Below are 14064 nucleotides of genomic sequence, written 5' to 3'. Positions count from 1 at the left end.
AGCCACTCATGTGCCGCGATAGCCGTTGCGTCACACGCCGCGCCGGCAGCAGGGCCTGCCGGGAGTTGGAGTCTCGGGCTGACAGCCACGGCTCCGTCCCCCGCCACCGGGAGCTGCAGTCCCTCCCGGGCATCAAACGGGTCCTTCGCCCCAGGGCGGGGAAGGACCTGAGGCAGGACCGCTCCTCCCGAATGCCCTCTCTTTTCCCCTCCAACTCTTTTTCTTTTTTTAACGCTGTTTTTCACCCCTTTCCCTTCCCTTCCCTTCTGCTCTCCTGCTTTCTTTCCTTTCCTTTCCTTTCCTTTTTTTCCCCTTCCCTTTCCCTTTCCCTTTCTTTTTCTTGTATTTGTAATCTTGGTTTTCCTTCCTAGCTTTAGAATCAAAAAGCAGCAGTAGTAACTTTCTGGCTACCTGGGAGTAAAAAAAACCCCAAAACTATAATGATTGAAAGAAAACTATTTATTCCCTGGGAGCCTGAAATTTTCTACTGCTGCACATGACACAGAGCTTTTTATTCCTTCTTATATACAGTTGATATTTTATACTCGCTTTATACACCGCCCCCTGCCGTCTGCACCGGCGCTCTGCAGGCAGAGTGCTGCGGCGTCGTTCGGTTCTGTTTAAATAAACTCGGCTAAATTAGGCTTGGTTCGGCTTAGGTCTAAAATCGTTTCGGTTCGGCTTTTCGTCTAAATTCGGCTTTTCCGGCTCTTCGGCTGAACTCGGCCCGGTTGGGCTAAAGTCGGTCATATTCGGCTCTTTGTCTAAATGCGGCCAATGTCGGCTACAGTCGGCTATCGGTTACACTCGGCTATCATCGGCTCTTCGTCTCAAGTCGGCTGTGTTCGGCTACACTCGGCTCTTCGTCTCAAGTCGGCTGTGTTCGGCTACACTCGGCTCTTCGGCTCAAGTCGGCTGTGTTCGGCCACACTCGGCTCTTCGGTGAAACTCGGCTATTTTCGGTCACACTCGGCTCTTCGGTGAAACTCGGCTGTTTTCGGCTACACTCGGCTCTTCGGGGAAACTCGGCTGTTTTCGCCCACACTCGGCTCTTCGGCTCTTCGGAACTATTCGGCCCGGCTCGGCTCCCTCAGGGCGGGAAAGCGGCTGTCAGAGGACCCCGGCACAGCGAGGCGTTTCCCCACATGCCTGTCACAAACCCGCCGAAATACGCCCGCCCGCGGCGCCGCTGAGACCACAGCATGTGTCGGGTACACTTGAAACGTCACAGAAAATACCACCGGGGCCGCGCCGGGGTCGGTATTCCATGCAGGCAGTCCACTGACACCCACCCCGGTCCTCCACTTCCCCGCCCTTTTCGCCGCCCTGTTGAGAAGGTCAACCAAAAGTCCGCGACATCCGCGACGCGCCACTCCCAAGGTGGCGGCCTCTCGGCGCAGGGCTGCAGTACCGCGCTCTGCCCACAAGGCGGCAGCACTGCCGCCCGCCCCAGCCGGGGGCGCAGCGCGCCTCGGGGCTGCGGGCAGCGAAGGCGGCAAAAAAGAACAGGGGCGACCCCCGCCAAAATCTGCTCTGAAATAAATGCCAAAAACCTGCCTCTTACCCCACCAGAATCAAACAAGGCCCCTTGCTTTAAAGCCATGTTTAAATAAATTTTTTATTTCCATTTTTCGTATTTATATTCACATGCATAGCTATAGTGGACATTGATGTAGCATGTAATTTATATAACATTATTCTATTTCTATTATTTATATTTACTTATATTTTGTGCTTTTATAAATATCTTTCCACATTGATTGCATATTTCTATGTCTAAAATTACATTTCTATCATGCTTTCACTATTTAAAATACAAATCCCATCCTAACTAAATAAATACAAAAAAGCTCTATTCTTTTAAACTACATTGAAATATTTTTATATTTATAGCGCTCATGACTATATTCACATTTATATTTGCAGTTTATACTTAAGTATTATATTAATCATTATGTATAACATGTATCCTATTCAAATAAGAGATAAATTATTTTCCTAATTATGTACCATATCTACTGCTACAACTTATTTTTTCTTACATTTTTAATTTTTATATTAACCTTCAGCTATTTATGATCTATTTCTATTCTTAGATTTCTACCTTTATATTATTTGTATTTATAATGTTTATACTAAAACACCTGCTTTTGCCAAATAAAAAAAAAATCCCCTTTATTTTAAACTACTTAAAAAAACCTAGAGTATATCAATCTGGTATAACATATAACAAATGATAGATATGATAGATGTAAAATTGATATAAATATTGTAGTGTATTATAGGAAATAAATAAAAATCAATATGATCCATAACACAAGTAATACTGTATAAATGTTATATTTATGTTATTTTATATTTCAAATAATTTAACATTTCTTTATATATTTGCATATACTTGACAAACATTTCTATATTTATACTTGGGTTGCGATTTTTTTCTGGGTGTTTTCTGGGTCTTTTCTGGCCCTTCTTCGAATTTTTTTCTGGGTTATTTCTTGTCCATCTTGGGGGTTTTTTCTGGGTTTTTTCTTGCCCATCTTCAGACTTTTTTCTGGTTTTTTTCTTGCCCATCTCAGAGGTTTTTTTTGGGGGTTTTTTCTGGGTTTTTTTCTTGCCCATCTTGGGTGATTTTCTGGGGTTTTTCTACGTTTTTTTCTTGCCCATCTGGGATTATTTTCTGGGGTTTTTTTCTCGTTGCTTTCTTGCCCATCCTGGGCTTTTTCTGGGTTTTTTTCTTGTCCATCATGTGGTTTTTTTCTGGTTTTTTCCTGCTCATCTTCGTCTGGTTTTCTGGGTTTTAAGCCAAAATCGGTACATATCATGTCAGTTCATGCAATACAACCCGGCTGGGGATTTTTTATTCTAAATTTAACAAGGAGTCGCAAAACCTGGAAAGCAAAAGTCACACACACAAGGTTAAATCCAGTCAGCATGCACTCACACACGCAGAAACGAGCAGACACAGACAGACACAGCCACGTGCTCTCACACACGCTCACACAATCTTTCCACTTAAATGCTCACTGCGGCCCTTACTCGAGATGCTGAAGAACGTGCTGTGACACATCTTCTGGCTGCCGCTCCTTGAGGTAAAATGGCAGATCCTGGGGAAATCAGCAGCCTCGGGGACCTGTGAGACGACAGGAAGGGTCAACGAGTGGCTATCTGACAGCTAGGACTTGTCTCCTCTCTGGACTGATAAATTTTCTACCCAAAATCCAATAGAAGACAGATGTATAGGTACATAGAACATAAGCCACCATAGGCAGATACAATACAAGCCAGGACTTGCAAAAATTCTCTGGAAGATGAATTCTTGCGCCCTATTCCCTTTCAGAAGAATGAACCTACACAACTACTGCAGTCATCTGAGGAGGTGCATCTGAAAAAAAAGTTAGGACAACAGTCAGACGGTTCAATGATAACTGAAGAGCTCCAGATATCCTGTGTCCATCTACAAATCCCATCTAGAGTCCAACTACACCCCACACTGCACATTACAAATCCCCGGGCCCTCTCCTATTGCACCAGGCTATGCGGCAGGGCAGAGCAGCTCGGGCACAAATGTGTGCTGACAGCCGTGACACAGGATGGACAGGACAGGACAGACAACGGGGACACAACACAGACAGAAAATTCTAGGCAAGGAAAATGGCTGCAAGGACTGAGAGAATGCAAAAGGAGATGACCGAGTTCAAACTGATGGTGAGCTGATGAGGCTCAGAGAACCCCGAAGGAAGAAGATGATAACTGAATGATTTCTTCTAAGAACTGCAAAGATGGATGCCTAGGAATCCTACGGTCAGAATCCTCTACCTAACCTCATATTACGCCAAGTCCTAATCCACCAAAATGGATCCAGGTGGGGGCATAGCTGTCCATACAGCCCAGACCAAGACCTGACAAGACATCAGATGCGATGCTTCCAAAGACAGAAGAGAGTCTGACGCCTGTCTGAGCTCCCCAGTCAAAAGTTCTGTGGCCTGGGTGCCAGGACAGGGAATGCAGAGATCACAGATGCTAACAATGATGCCAAGATTAATGACAGGCACCCCTAAGGTAAAAGACATGGGATACACAAACAACACACAATTCACAACAGACAAGTGACACGAGACACACCGGGACTGCTCTGCCCTGCTGCACACCTCAGCACTGTGATCAAAAGTGAGACTTGGCTTCTATGGGGCCTAAGGGGCCACTTCATTAACACCCCCCCACCTCCAAACTGGACTCAAAACCCCCTCCCTGTAATCCCCAAACCAGCACCGTGCTTTCAGCCCCTCTGTGGGTCACGGCCCTCTACTTATCTCTCATACAGCTGGGGATGCTGGTCCCTGTCAGGTGCAAAGAAAGGCCACCTCATCAGATGGGAAGGTCCTGCTGGCACCGGGCTGGTGTCTCTCAGACAGCTAGATTAAAGAGAACCAAACATCAGTGCCTGATCTTGGCACCGCATCGGCCAAAACCCCACCACTCTGCTACTCACCGCGCTCCTAAGAAGGCCCGGCACCTCCTAACCCTGACCCTCTGCACCTGAAAGAAAGTTAGAACACATGTCAAACATCACCAGGATAACTCACAAGCTGCAAACACCATATGTCAATCTAGGAACAACATCTAGAGCCCAAGTACAGCCCACATTACAAATTTCAACTCCCCAAGGCTCGTCCTATTGCAGCAGGCCATGCGGCAGGGCAGAACAGCTCCGGCAAAAAATGTGTGCACACACCCGTGACACAGAAAGTGACAAACAGGGGGGACATGAAACACGACACATCATGCTTGTGGTGAGGGCCTCGAGGGGAAAAGGCAAAAGGGACCCCAAAGACACACCAGGGAGCACGGCACACCGGACAACACGACACAGACCGGAGCTGTTCTGCATTGCCCGCCTGAAAGCTGCCATCAAAAGTAGAGCCTCTCCCTTTAGCTGTCCTAAGAGGCCTTTGGAGAAGATTGCTTTCCCCTCTGCTCATTTTTGAATCTGTCCCAAAAACTCCCAATCTGCTACTCCACCATCTCCAGACCGTGGCCCCCGACTTATCTTTTGGATGATCGGTGAATGGAATCCACGCTGCACCTGAAATGAGTCTGCCTTGGAGGGCTCTGTGATGGCCTGTGAGCCTCTCGGTCAGCTGCAATCAAGAAAACCAAAACCAAAGTATGAGTCCAGAGTTATGTGGGCCAAATCCCACCAAGTCAGCTACTTGCCCTCTCCTGAGTGTGCCTGGCTCCTTCAGGCTCCAGCTTCATCCTGATTCCAAGGCTGTGGCCTTCATTAGGAGTGGCACCTGGGTTACAGAAAGACAAAGTTAAATGGCATTCCTCTGAGTGCAGTGGATCACCTTGTATGCTGTAAGCCATGGGAATGCCTCTGCTAGGCTTCTGAACAGCTTTGTGTGGGGGGGCCCTCAAATAAACACCCTTTCTCACCCTGCTGCTTGCAAACCCGCTCCCAAGAAATCCTAAACTGGATACCTGATCACCCTCCCTCTCCCAGGCACCATCCTCAACTCACCTGAAGCCTCAATCTCAAACATCATCCTTGACACGGGGCAAATCCCTCTTGTGACACGATGAATCTGCTGAAAAATTGTTGTGCTTGAGAGCTGAGCAATAACAGCCAGTTCTGTCCACTGCTCACCTTGACTGCTGGCATCCAGATTGACATCCTGAAAAGAAAGACAAAGAACAGAGCTGTAACACACTCACCATACACACTTCTGCTGCAGAGACAAATGGGGCCTCACCGGCTCGGGGCAATCCCCTCACCCGGGATGGGGCCCTCTGGCACACATTTAATCCATCTGAACCTGAAAAAAAAGTTAGGACAAGAGTCACACTGTGGCAGGATAACTGATGAGCTCCAGATGTCCTGTGTCCATCTACAAATCCCATCTAGAGTCCAACTACACCCCACATTACAAACTCCAAGTCTCCAAGACTTCTCCTATCGCACCAGGCTGTGCAGCACGGCAGAGCAGCCCCATCCCAAAAGTGTGCAGACACCCGTGACACAGGACAGGACGTGACAAACAATAGGCACAAGACACAGACAGAAATTTCTTGGCAAGGAAAATGGCTGCAAGGACTGAGAGAATGCAAAAGGAGATGACCGAGCTGAGACCGATGGTGAGCTGATGAGGCTCAGAGAACTCTGAAGGAAGAAGATGATTACTGAATGATTAATTCCAAGAACAGCAAAGACGGATGCCTAGGAATCCTACAGTCAAAATCCTCTACCTAACCTCGTAATATTACAAGTCCTAATCCACCATAATGGATCCAGGTGGGGCACAGCTGTCCATACAGCTCAGAACAAGACCTGAAAAGACGTCTGACTGGATGCTTCCAAAGAGAGAAGAGAGTCTGATGCCTGTCTGAGCTCGCGAGTCAAAAGCTCTGTGGCCCGGGTGCCAGACCAGGGAATGCAGAGATTACAGACGCTAACAATGATGCCAGGGGTACTGACAGGGCCCTCAAAGGCCTAAGGTAGAAGACAGGAGATACACAAACAACACACAATGCACAACAGACAAGTGACACGATGCACACGGGGACTGCTCTGCCCTGCACACCTCAGCACTGTGATCAAAAGTGAGACTTGGCTTTCATGGGGCCTAACGAGCCGTTTAATGAACACCCCCCGCTCCAAACTGGACTCAAAAACCCCTCCCAGGAATTCCCAAACAAGCACCATGCCTTCATCCCCACTGTGGGTCGCAGCCCTCTACTTATCTCTCAGACATCTGGGGATGCCAGTCTGTGTCAGGTGCAAAGAAAGGCCACCTCGTCAGCTGGGAAGGTCCTGCTGGCACCGGGCTGGTGTCTCTCAGACAGCTAGATTAAAGAGAACCAAACATCAGGGCCTGATCTTGGCACCGCATTGGCCAAAACCCCACCGCTCTGCTACTCACCGCGCTCCTAAGAAGGCCCGGCACCTCCTAACCCTGACCCTCTGCCACACGTGGAATGCATCTGCACCTGAAAGAAAGTTAGAACATATGTCAAACACCACCAGGGTTACTCACAAGCTGCAAACACCTTATGTCAATCTAGGAATAGCATCTAGAGCCCAAGTACAGCCAACATTACAAATTCCCCCTCCCTATGGTTCGTCTTATTGCAGCAGGCCATGCGGCAGGGAAGAACAGCTCTGGCACAAATCTGTGCACACACCCGTGACACAGAAAGTGACAAACAGGGGGACATGAAACACGACACATCATGCTTGTGGTGAGGGTCTCGAGGGGAGAAGGCAAAAGGGACCCCAAAGACACACTAGGGAACACAGCACACCGGACAACAGGATACAGACCGGAGCTGTTCTGCACTGCCCGCCTGAAAGCTGCCATCAAAAGTAGAGCCTCTCCCTTTAGCTGTCCTAAAAGGCCTTTGGAGAAGATTGCTTTCCTCTCTGCTCATTTTTGAATCTGTCCCAAAAACTCCCAACCTGCTACTCCACCATCTCCAGGCTGTGGCCCCCGACTTATCTTTTGGATGATCGGTGAATGGAATCCACGCTGCACCTGAAATGAGTCTGCCTTGGAGGGCTCTGTGATGGCCTGTGAGCCTCTCGGTCAGCTGCAATCAAGAAAACCAAAATCAAAGAGTGAGTCCAGAGTTATGTGGGCCAAATCCCTGCAAGTCAGCTACTTGCCCTCTCCTGAGTGTGCCTGGCTCCTTCAGGCTCCAGCTTCATCCTGATTCCAAGGCTGTGGCCTTTATTAGCAGTGGCACCTGGGTTACAGAAAGACAAAGTTAAATGGCATTCCTCTGAGTGCAGTGGATCACCTTGTATGCTGTAAAGCCATGGGAATGCCTCTGCTAGGCTTCTGAACAGCCTTGTGTGGGGGGGCCCTCAAATAAACACCCTTTCTCACCCTGCTGCTTGCAAACCCGCTCCCAAGAAATCCTAAACTGGATACCTGATCACCCTCCCTCTCCCAGGCACCATCCTCAACTCACCTGAAGCCTCAATCTCAAACATCATCCTTGACACTGGGCAGATCCCTCTTGTGACACGATGAATCTGCTGCGAAATTGTTGTGCTTGAGAGCTGAGCAATAACAACCAATTCTCTCCACTGCTCACGTTGACTGCTGGCATCCAGATTTACTTCCTAAAAGAAAGACAAAGAACAGCAGTGTAACAGAGTCAGTTGAGAGGTGTAACAGAGTCTGCTGCAGAGGCAAATGGGGCCTCACCTACTCAGGAGAATCCCCACACCTGGCATGGGGCCCTCTGGCACACATTTAATCCATCTGAACCTGAAAAAAAAGTTAGGACAAGAGTCACACTGTGGCAGGATAACTGATGAGCTCCAGATATGATGTGCCCATCTACAAATCCCATCTAGAGTCCAACTACACCCCACATTACAAACTCCAAGTCCCTGGGACTTCTCCTATCGCACCAGGCTGTGCAGCAGGGCAGAGCAGCTCCGGCACAAATGTGTGCTGAGAGCCGTGACACAGGATAGGACAGACAACGGGGACACAACAGGAACAGAAATCTCTTGGCAAGGAAAACGGCTGCAAGGACTGAGAGAATGCAAAAGGAGATGACCGAGCTGAGACCGATGGTGAGCTGATGAGGCTCAGAGAACCCTGGAGGAAGAAGATGATTACTGAATGATTTATTCCAAGAACAGCAAAGACGGATGCCTAGGAATCCTACAGTCAAAATCCTCTACCTAACCTCGTAATATTACAAGTCCTAAACCACCATAATGGATCCAGGTGGGGCACAGCTGTCCATACAGCTCAGAACAAGACCTGAAAAGACGTCTGACTGGATGCTTCCAAAGAGAGAAGAGAGTCTGATGCTTGTCTGAGCTCCCTAGTCAAAAGTTTTGTGGCCTGGGCACCAGGCCAAGGAGTGCAGAGATCACAGAGGCTAACAATGATGCCAGGGTTTCTCACAGGCCCCCCTAAGTGAAAGATATGGCATACGCAAACAACACATAATGCACAATAGACAAGTGACACGATGCACACCGGGACTGCTCTGCCCTGCTGCACACCTCAGCACTGCAATCAAAAGTGAGACTTGGCTTTTATGGGGCCTAAGGGGCCACTTCATGAACACACCACACCCCCCCCCACCCAAAATTGGACTCAAAACCCCCTCCCAGGAATTCCCAAACCAGCACCCTGCTTTCATCCCCTCTGTGGGTCACAGCCCTCTACTTATCTCTCAGACATCTGGGGATGCTGGTCCCTGTCAGGTGCAAAGAAAGGCCACCTCGTCAGCTGGGAAGGTCCTGCTGGCACCGGGCTGGTGTCTCTGAGACAGCTAGAGTAAAGAGAACCAAACATCAGTCCCTGATCTTGGCACCGCATCGGCCAAAACCCCACCACTCAGCTACTCACCGCACTCCTAAGAAGGCCCGACACCTCCTAACTCTGACCCCCTGCCACACATGGAATGCGTCTGCACCTGAAAGAAAGTTACAACATATGCCAAACACCACCAGGATAACTCAAAAGGTGCAAACACCTTATGTCAATCTAGGAATAGCATCTAGAGCCCAAGTACAGCCAGCATTACAAATTCCAACGCCCCACGGTTTCTCCTACTGCAGCAGGCCATGCGGCAGGGCAGAACAGCTCCGGCAAAAAATCTGTGCACACACCCGTGACACAGAACGTGGCAAACAGGGGGGACATGAAACACGACACATCATGCTTGTGGTGAGGGTCTCGAGGGGAGAAGGCAAAAGGGACCCCAAAGACACACTAGGGAACACAGCACACTGGACAACACAACACAGACCGGAGCTGTTCTGCACTGCCCGCCTGAAAGCTGCCATCAAAAGGAGAGCCTCTCCCTTTAGCTGTCCTAAGAGGCCCTTGGAGAAGATTGCTTTTCCGGCTGCCAATTTTCAAATCTGCCCCAAGAACTCCCAACCCACTATTCTCTCATCTCCAGGCCAAGGCCCTCGACTTATCTTTTGGATGATCGGTGATGGGAATCCACGCTGCACCTGAAATGAGTCTGCCTCGGAGGGCCTCGTGATGGCCTGTGAGCCTCTCGGTGAGCTACAATAAAGAAAACCAAAACCAAAGTATGAGTCCAGAGTTATGTGGGCCAAATCCCACCAAGGCAGCTACTTGCCCTCTCCTGAGTGTGCCTGGCTCCTTCAGGCTCCAGCTTCATCATGATTCCAAGGCCTTCATTAGGAGTGGCACCTGGGTTAGAGAAAGGCAAAGTTAAATGGCATTCCCCTGAGTGCAGTGGATGACCTTGTGTGCTGTAAGACATGGGAATGCCTCTGCTAGGCTTCTGAGAAGCCTTGTGTGGGGGAGGCCTCAAGTAAACAAATAAAGACCCTTTCTCACCCTGCTGCCTGCAAACTCCCTCCCAAGAACTCCTAACTGCTCACCCTCCCTCTCCCAATCACAATCCTCAACTCACCTGAAGCCTCAATCTCAAACATCATCTTGGACCTTGGGCGGATCCCTCTTGTGACATGATCAATCTGCTGAATAAAATGTTGTGCTTGACACAGCTTGGAATTTCAGGGAGTTGCACTCCTCAATTAAAAAAAAACAAAACAAAACAAAAAAAACCCAACAAAACCAATCCCAAAAACAAACAAAGAAAAAAACCAAACAAACAAAACCCACACAAACAATAAATCCCAAAACACCTAACTCCCCACAGAAACAAAAAAACCACAGAAAACATCAAAAAATCCAAAACCCCCACAAAAACCAACTAAAAACCCCAAAATGAAAACCAAAAAAAAACCAAAAATTCCACCAAAAGAAACCCAACCAAAAAAACAACCAGAGCAAAACTAAAAATTACAAAAGCACCTTACCACTCCTAAACACAAAACCCAAAATCACAAACCTAAATACTCCCTGTATTCCATGCTGTTTTCTTCACAGAATCTTCCAAGCCTCTGTGCTTTAGATGCCCAGAAACACCTGCTGAAAAGATGCTGAGACGGGCTGAAAAAGCCTCTTCACTGAAATGAGGAGAGCTCTTAACCCAGCACATCCCAGAGAGGGAATGAAGCCCCTCAGCCACGGCTGGGGTTAATATACCCCTGATTGTGCCCGCCTCTCGTTCCCATGCCACCCAGGAAAAGGGAGGGGGCGAATCCCACCAAGCCCTCAGAGCAGCTGCAGCTGTTTGGCTCCTCTGACTCACATTCAAGGGCAGTAAAGGGCTTGTTATAGAAGAAAACTTTTCAGAAAAGTAACAGTGCTTTCTTTTTTTGCAACAACTACTTGGAGCAGAAGAACAGAAAACTGGCAAGATATAAAACTTTGTGGTAAGGTTACATAGCTAGATCAATTGGGTAATTGGGTAATTTGCTGTTACCTTACATAATTATTCTGTGTTTACCAAAAGCCATCTAATAAATTCACACCCAAAACTCCAGCAGCCCAGCTGGCCCTACCAAATCTCTATGTTTATGCATACAGTAAACAAAACCAAAATCCCAGTAATACCTATCAGAAGTCTGTGAAAGAAACCTCTTGAAATTGATCCTACCTCAAATACAAAACAACCCATGCAAAGTTAGCTTGACTCAATAAACAATTTACACAGAGCTAATAACACCAAGAAATAAAACAGCACACCATATACCACCAAAGAATATAATAGTGAAGAAAAAAGAAACCACTTTTTTTTTTTTTTTAAAGCTTTTGCCAGGACTCCAACAACAACTTCTTCTCCTTCTGAAATGTCCCTTCTCCTTCCCAAATTCCTTACAACTTCTGAGTTTACATCCAAGCAAAAAGCAAAATTCGTGCACTTGTGCGTTCGATGCTCCTGCCAGATTCTCTGTTTCCCTCCACATCTTCTTACACTTTCAGTCTTCACTCTGTCCTGCCGTGATGAGTTTGACGGACGAATTGGTAAACGTTAAGAGAGGATTTCCCTGCCTCCCTCCCCAGAGCTGGTTTCCTTAGTGCATTTCACTCAATCCCAGGCCGGCAACGATGCACGCTCACCTCAAGCGTGCAAGGCTCACAGCTGCTCGGCTAAACTCGGCTGTAATCGGCTAAACTCGGCCATTGTCATCTGCATTCGGCTGGACTCGACCCTTCGGCACGGCTCGGCTCGCTTCGGCCGAACTCGGAGCCGCTCTCTGCGCTCGGCGCGGCTCGGCTCGCTTCGGCCGAACTCGGAGCCGATCAGTGCGCCCGGCGCGGCTCGGCTCGCTTCGGCCGAACTCGGAGCCGCTCTCTGCGCTCGGCGCGCCTCGGCGCTCTTCGGCCGAACTCGGAGCCGCTCTGTGCGCCCGGCGCGGCTCGGCTCGCTTCGGCCGAACTCGGAGCCGCTCTCTGCGCTCGGCGCGGCTCGGCTCGCTTCGGCCGAACTCGGAGCCGCTTTCTGCGCCCGGCGCGGCTCGGCTCGCTTCGGCCGAACTCGGAGCCGCTCTCTGCGCTCGGCGCGGCTCGGCTCTCTTCGGCCGAACTCGGAGCCGCTTTCTGCGCCCGGCGCGGCTCGGCTCTCTTCGGCCGAACTCGGAGCCGCTCTCTGCGCTCGGCGCGGCTCGGCTCGCTTCGGCCGAACTCGGAGCCGCTCTCTGTGCGCCCGGCGCGGCTCGGCTCGCTTCGGCCGAACTCGGAGCCGCTCTCTGCGCCCGGCGCGGCTCGGCTCGCTTCGGCCGAACTCGGAGCCGATCAGTGCGCCCGGCGCGGCTCGGCTCGCTTCGGCCGAACTCGGAGCCGATCAGTGCGCCCGGCGCGGCTCGGCTCGCTTCGGCCGAACTCGGAGCCGCTCTCTGCGCTCGGCGCGCCTCGGCTCGCTTCGGCCGAACTCGGAGCCGATCAGTGCGCCCGGCGCGGCTCGGCTCGCTTCGGCCGAACTCGGAGCCGCTCTCTGCGCTCGGCGCGGCTCGGCTCGCTTCGGTCGAACTCGGAGCCACTCTCTGCGCGGCCCGGCTCGCCTCGGCCGAACTCGGAGCCGATCAGTGCGCTCGGCGCGCCTCGGCTCTCTTCGGCCGAACTCGGAGCCGCTCTCTGCCCTCGGCGCGGCTCGGCTCGCTTCGGCCCAACTCGGAGCCGCTCTCTCCGCGTTCGGCTGAGCTCGCCTCGGCTCGGCTCCCTGACGGCGGGCAAGCGGCGCCGCCTCACGTTAAACTCGCCCGGCTCGGGGCTCTCCTGCTGCCGCGTCCCGCGGGCGGCCCGGCCATCGCACGGACACGATCGGGAGCGCGGCGTGGCACAGGAGCTCATTGGGCAGTGACCGCACTCGCGCTAATTAGCGCGCACGAGAGCAGCGGGCTCGGTTCGGCTGAGCTCGGCTCCGTTCAGGCAGCCTCGCAAGCCTGGCCTCGGTTCGCTCGAGGCCGTCAGGTTCCGCCGGTCTCGCCTTGGTTCGGCCGAAGGAGGCGTCGTTCGCTCGTGTTTTTACAAATATCTTTCTATATTGACTGTATATTTCTATATTTAATTTTATACTTCTATAATACTTCCATTATTCCAAATAAAAACCCCGTCTCTAACCAAATAAATAAAAAAACCCTTCTTTTAAAGGATACTGAAATATTTTTTATTTATACTTTGTATAATTATACATTCATATTTTAATTTATCGTTTCTTTGGATGTATTACATTAATAATGATATATTATATATATAAAATTTTAAAATAGATTTAAATTATTATTTAAATTATGTATAATATCTACTGCTACAACTAATTTTTTCTGATATTTTTAATTTTTATATTTATCTGTATGTATTTATTATATATTTCTAAACTTAGATTTCTACCTTTATATTATTTGCATTTATAATTTTTACAATCAAAACACTGCCTATTGACCAATAAAGAAAACCCGCTTTATTTAAGTATTTTAAAAATATTTTCATGTTTATAATTTTCATATTTATATTTATAATTTGTTCAATATTACATGAGAACACACCTGCTCCTGCACCGCAGTGGGGCCCCCTCTCCTGGGGACCTTGGGGTGCCCCAACGGCATCAGAGCCCCGAGTCTTCACCCCCTTCTCCTCTATTTAGAAACTACACTGGAACTTTTTTCTGGAAATAAAGACATTACCTAAATCCTCTCCCCGTGTC

The sequence above is a fragment of the Ammospiza caudacuta genome, chromosome 20 (genome assembly GCF_027887145.1).
Source record: "Ammospiza caudacuta isolate bAmmCau1 chromosome 20, bAmmCau1.pri, whole genome shotgun sequence".
Lineage (NCBI taxonomy): Eukaryota > Metazoa > Chordata > Aves > Passeriformes > Passerellidae > Ammospiza > Ammospiza caudacuta.
The sequence above is the reverse complement of the archived record's forward strand: the minus strand, read 5'-3'. Positions refer to the sequence as shown.